We start from the raw sequence: 6,217 nt of genomic DNA, 5'->3' as shown, positions 1-6,217 counted from the left end.
CAAAAAAAAAAAAAAAAAAGATAAAATGGGGAGAACCCAACACAATGCCTTGATGGTTTAACTCCTGATAGGCAATAATTTAAATGACCACCCTTTCCTTTAGTGAAGGAAAGGGGAATTATTTTATCTGCAGTCCACCTCCACCCCTACCCCCTGTAGAGCAACAGTGATATAGGCAACTGCCTACAGAAGTCCAGCCATCAACAGAATAAGTAAAGGGGCAGGGGTGGGGAGGTTGTGGCACATTGCAGAGGATGTACCTGGTCATCTTAAGGGTTCAGCTGAATGCTGTCATACCACTATGCAGACTAGGGACTGTCAGAGCTCAAGAAAGGGGAGAAATTTGGTTTTTTATGAGAAATCTACCAACATGTCAATAAAAGCAATAACAGCTGACCTTTGAACCACATGGTTTTGAATTGCAAGAGTGTACTTATAGGCAAATTTTCTTCCACTTCTACCAATCCTGAGACAAGACCGACCACTCTTCCTCCTCCTCAGTCTACTCAACACGAAGACAATGAGGATGAAGACCTTTATGATGATCCACTTCCACTTAATGAATGGTAAATTTATTTTCTCTTCCTTGTGATCTTCTTAACATTTTGTTTTTTCTAGCTTACTTTATTGTAAGAATACTTTTTTTTTTTTTTTTTTTGAGTTGGAGTCTCACTCTGTCATCCAGGCTGGAGTACAGTGGCATGCTCACAGTCACCGCGGCCTTGACCTGCTGGGCTCAGGTGATCCTTCCACCTCAACTTTCCAAGTAGCTGGAACTACAGGTATGTGCCACAGCGCTTGACTAATTTTTGATTTATTGTAGAGATGAGGTCTCACCAAGTTGCCCAGGCAGGTCTCGAACCCGTGGGCTCAGGCAATCTTCTCACCTTGGCCTCCCAAAGTGTTGGGATTATAGGAATAAGCCGCTGCACCTGGCCACTTTTTTTTTTGGAGACAGGATCTCACTCTGTCACCTAGGCTGGAGTACAATGGTACAATCATAGCTCAGTGCAACCCTTAGCTCCTGGTTCAAGTGATACTTCCACCTCAGCCTCCTAAGTAGCTGGGACTACAGGTACATGTCAACATGCCCAGCTAACTTTTTTTTTTTGTTTTGAGTTGGAGTCTCACTCTGTCGCCCAGACTGGAGTGCACTCAGCCTTCCGAGTAGCCGGAATTACAGGCACGCGCTACAACGCCCGGCTGATTTTTGATTTATTGTGGAGATGAGGTCTTGCCAAGTTGCCCAGGCGGGTCTCGAACCTGCGGACTCAGGCAATCCACTCACCTCAGCCTCCCAAAGCGCGGGATTACAGGCTGAGCCACCGAGCCCGGCTCCCAGCTAACTTTTTAATTTTTTTGTAAAGACTAGGTCTGGCTGTGTTGTCCAAACTGATCTCAAACCCCTGACCTCAATTGATCTTCTTACTTCAGCCTCCCCAGGTGCTGGGATTACAAGTGGTAACCACCATACCCAGCCCCAGCTTGTGTTTTAAGGTCATTGTGTAACAATTCTGCTTCTGGGAAGGAGAACCCAGAAGGATCACTTAGGGAATGTGTGGGGCTGTCCACCAATCTAGAGGTGCTCAGAGATGAAACTGCCCACTGGAACCAAGAGAGGCGGGTTATTCTATTACAAGTCTATCAGTTGAAGAATGAGAGGGGAAGTTCAGTGATTTTGACTGGCAGTACAATTAAAGTTGAACACGGAAGCCTATGTAGGACTTCCAGCTTCTAGTCCACAGGGAGATAAGACACACAGGCCAATAGTGTGGCCTTCAAATTTTCATTATGACACAAAGCAAAAATTACATTCTCGATTATATATACATGTATTCTTCACATTACATACATATCCATATACAGAACTGAATCAAAAATCTATGAAACAGACCGGGCTCGGTGGCTGCTCAGACTGTAATCCCAGAACTTTGGGAGGCCAAGGCGAGTGGATTGCCTGAGCCCATGGGTTCGAGACCCACCCGGGCAACTTGGTGAGACCTCATCTCTACAATAAATTAAAAAAAAAAAATAGCCAGGTGTGGTAGCACACACCTGTAGTTCCAGCTACTTGGAAAGTTGAGGCAGAAGGATCGCCGGAGCCCAGTAGGTTGAGGCTGTGGTAGACGGGAGTGTGCCACTGCCCTCCAGTCTGGGCAACAGAGTGAGACTCCAACTAAAAAAAAAAGTCTATGAAACAGAGCTTACCCTCACTATGTGCAATGTCCTCTTATATTTTCTATTCTGTTGATGTCTTTGAAGTGCTGATTGTAAACCACTATTTTATAACCCAATAAAGAGGTGCAACCCAGTTTGAAAAATGCTGAGCTACAAGCTTTGCAACTTCCTCATAGTTGTTATTTTTGTTCTACCTGTTTATAAATCATTACCAGTAGTAACATCATTAAAAAGAAATGGATCTAGAACCACCCGGGGAACTTGGCAAGACCTCATCTCTACAATAAATTAAAAAAAAAAAAATCAGACGGGTGTGGTAGCGTACGCCTGTAGTTCCAGCTACTTGGAAGGCTGAGGCGGAAGAATCGCCGGAGCCCAGCAGGTCGAAGCTGCAGTGGCCGGAAGTGGCCACTGCACTCCAGTCTGGGTGACAGAGTGAGACTCCAACTCAAAAAAAAAAAAAGGAATGGGCTATGTTCGTCAATGATACAGCAATAACACTGGGGAAAAAAACAAAAAGGAATGGGCCTGTGTGCCTCCAAAACATATTCACAGCAGTGCTACTTGTAACTACTCCAAATGAGAAACTACCCAAAACCCAACAGGAGAAAGAACAAAATGTGGTATATTCATTTAGTAAAATACTGTTCCACAAACAACAACGAATGAACCATAACTATATGCAATAATATGGCTTAATTTCTTAAACATAATATAAGTAAAAAGCCAGACACAAACAAGTATATGATTCCAATCATAAAAGCAAAAAACAGGAAAAATAATCTTAGTTGTTAGAAGTCAGAACAGCAGTTATCCTTAGGGAGAGACAATGGCTGTTGGGAGAAGAAGGGGAGCATCTGGGTGCTGGGAACAGTCTGTTATTATTTGTTCTGGGGATTGGTTACATGGGTGTGATAAACTGTGATGATTCATCAAGCTGTACATTTATAATACATGCACTTTTCTGTATGTATATTGTCCCTCAATAAAAAGTTTTTTAATTAAAAAAAAAAATGCTGAAGCCACTGCCAGACTATAGGGCAAAAACCCTGAGGGCAAGTGAGTGGGAACAACTTTCAAAAGCAGAGGGGACAGGAACAAGCTGAGCCTCAGGGCCTGGAGCAAAGAGCAAAGAGCAGGAAGAGCCCAGGAGCTGTCTGTGGCCAGGGTAGGTCATGGACCTGGCAGATGAACCTAGCGCCTCCCACCCTGCTTTAACAGAAGATCTATGTGAACCAAAGTTCACCTCTAGAACATACAGATGTACAGATGGCTGCTCAGAAACCTATAAACAGATTATCTAACACAAATTTATCATTTTATTTTAACAAGTCCTGATTTTTTTTAAAGCAATGCAAAATGAATCCTATTGCCTCAAGGAAGTGTGGCCTTAGTTTGAAAGACTAAAATCAAACTATTCCCAAATGTGAGACATATGCTGGGAACCTGGGGTATAATATATATTAAACTCCAAGGGACAGAGTTTTTCTCCAGATGGCATAAATTGTGGTAGAAAAGGCTCCTCTTTCTACAAGTACCTCATGTCCCCTTGTACCAGGGTATCTCAGCTGGTGACCCTAGAGCTCCAGAGAGCTCCTCAGTCATGTCATAGTCCTGGCCAGAGAGTGAACTTCTAAGCCACTTCACACAAATACATGTGAAAGGAATATTAGACCCAGAAATCTCAGGTTGGGTAGCATATAGGGCATCTAGGTCACCCAGTGTAGAAATTTCTATTAGAACATTAGTTGTGAAATATGAATAAGCACAATGATATATGACATACTTCATCTTTTTGTTTTTCAAATTGGTTCATTTCTATTGGTCTATCTTTAACTTAAGCAATTCTTCTGTCATTTTCAGTCTGCAAGCTCTATCCAGTGAATTTTTTTATTTCAGGTATATTTTTCAGTTTTAGAGTCCCATTTGGTACATTTCTCATATTTTCTATTTCTCTGCTGATCATTCCTATCAGTTCAATCATTACAAGTATATTTCTTTATGTCCTGGAGCATATAATAGCTACTTAAAAATCCTTGTCCCAGCCGTGCTCGGTGGCTCAGCCTGTAATCCCGCGCCTTTGGGAGGCTGAGGTGAGTGGATTGCCTGAGCCCGCGGGTTCGAGACCCGCCTGGGCAGTGAGACCTCATCTCTACAATAAATCAAAAAATCAGCCGGGCGTGGTAGTGCATGCCTATAATTCTGGCTACTGGGAAGGCTGAGGCGGAAGGATCGCCGGAGCCCAGCAGGTCGAGGCTGCGGTGGCCGGGAGCGGCCACTGCACTCCAGTCTGGGCGATAGAGTGAGACTCCAACTCAAACAAACAAACAAACAAACAAACAAACAAAAATCCTTGTCCCATTAAAAAAAAGTTAAAAAAAAAGAAAATCCTCATTCATTAATTCTAACATCTAGATGGGTCAGTATCCATGGATTACCTCTTCTCTTGAGTGGGGATCATGTTTTTCTGTTTCTTCATGTGTTTACTAATTTTGGATTACTCTGAGTATTGCAAATGACACATTGTAGAAACTCTAGATCTCTTACACTTCTTGGAAGAGTGTTGATTTGTTTGTATATTCCATTAACTTTGTCACCCTTGCAGGGGACACAGCTGTGCTCTTTGATCAGTCCTTCAGTCTTAGCTGGGCTGCTGAGAGTCTGATCCACACATTCATAGTTCAGAGGCCAGCCAGAGACTTAGGCAGAGATTATACACAGACCTATGAATCCCCTTTGTGACTCTTTCCTTTCCAAGCTATCTACCTTTACCTCTCAGGTGCTTTGGTCAGCCTGAACTCTGCTCTCTGGTTATTCAAGCCAGTAAGACTGAGTTTTTACGGAGTTTGGCCACCTTGTTTGGCGACAGCTAGGGCTTGTGCAAATGGATAAGCCATAAACCTGCAAGCCTACCCAGTGCCTTTACTATATTCCAAGCAATCCTTTTTCCAAGATTACCTCTGATTGCTGTTGGTTGCTCACCAGTGCCTTCACATAGTTGCTTTTTATATTGTGCCTAGCATGTATAGTTGTTTTCTGTGGAAGAGTTGGTCTCAAAGGAGTGACTCTGCCATTACCAGAACGAGAATCCATGCCTTGGGGTGTTTATATAAAAATGCAGTTCAGACACCACTCCCAGACATATTGACTTAGTAGGCTTAAGGGAAGTCCAAGATCTTACAATTTTAAAAGTGCTGTAGTTGACTCCACTAACCACACTTTGAGAAACACCTTTTCACAGCATCCCTGAATATTCAGTCTCTTCAAATACTGCCCATCACGTTTATTTATTATGCATATAGTCATAGAAAATCTAGTCTACACTATATTCATTTAACCAAGAAAAACAACCAAAAATTCTAAACTCAAAATCAGCGTGAGCAATACAGTAAAACTCTCAAGTTCACACAGAGGAGCCTGCATCAGCTCAAACTCAATACAGTGGTTTGTAAGTCACATCACAGAGCCATGAACATGGCAAGAAAATTTCCAAACAGCTTGAATCAAAGCAATCAGATCAAGACAGAGTGGGTTTGTCCTTTAGCAGACAGAGGTTAGTATAAGAGATTCCTTCAAAAACCTAATAAGGTGAGTTTAAAGAAGGAAAAAGACTAAGCCAGTTCAGACAGATGGGGTTTTAAAAAGTTCAAATGAACAGAGTTCCCTATGTTCTCACTCATAAGCATATCCTGAACAATTATTATACTATAAGAAAGCTTTTGACAGTAATGGGAAACTGTCAGGAGGGGTGGGATTGGCAGTTGAGGGAAACTGCTAGGGGAGGGAGAGGCATACCTCATCAATAAGGGTACCTGAATAATCAATGTTTGTATACCTAACCCTGAATTGTACCCCACATCTATATTAAAAAAAAATAAAAAATAAATAAAATAAAGAAAAAGTTCAGAAGTCAGGTGTGGTGGCTCACGCCTGTAATCCCAGCATTTTGGCAGGCAGAGGTGAGAGGATTGCCCAAGTCCAGGGGTTCAAGACCAGCCCAGGCAACTTGGCGAGACCTCGCCTCTACAATAAATCAAAA

The 6,217-nt window shown here is 42.5% G+C and overlaps 1 protein-coding gene across 1 annotated transcript in view; it reads right to left on the bottom strand.

The window, feature by feature from the left end:
• Positions 1-6,217, bottom strand: part of MTF1 (metal regulatory transcription factor 1) — a 46,660-nt gene that overhangs the window by 10,750 nt on the left and 29,693 nt on the right. The window lies entirely within an intron of this gene.

This window comes from Carlito syrichta, unplaced genomic scaffold (genome assembly GCF_000164805.1).
Source record: "Carlito syrichta isolate Samal-C Ts95f unplaced genomic scaffold, Tarsius_syrichta-2.0.1 Scaffold305386, whole genome shotgun sequence".
NCBI classification, from domain to species: Eukaryota; Metazoa; Chordata; class Mammalia; order Primates; family Tarsiidae; genus Carlito; species Carlito syrichta.
This window is presented reverse-complemented; position numbering and strand designations above follow the sequence as displayed.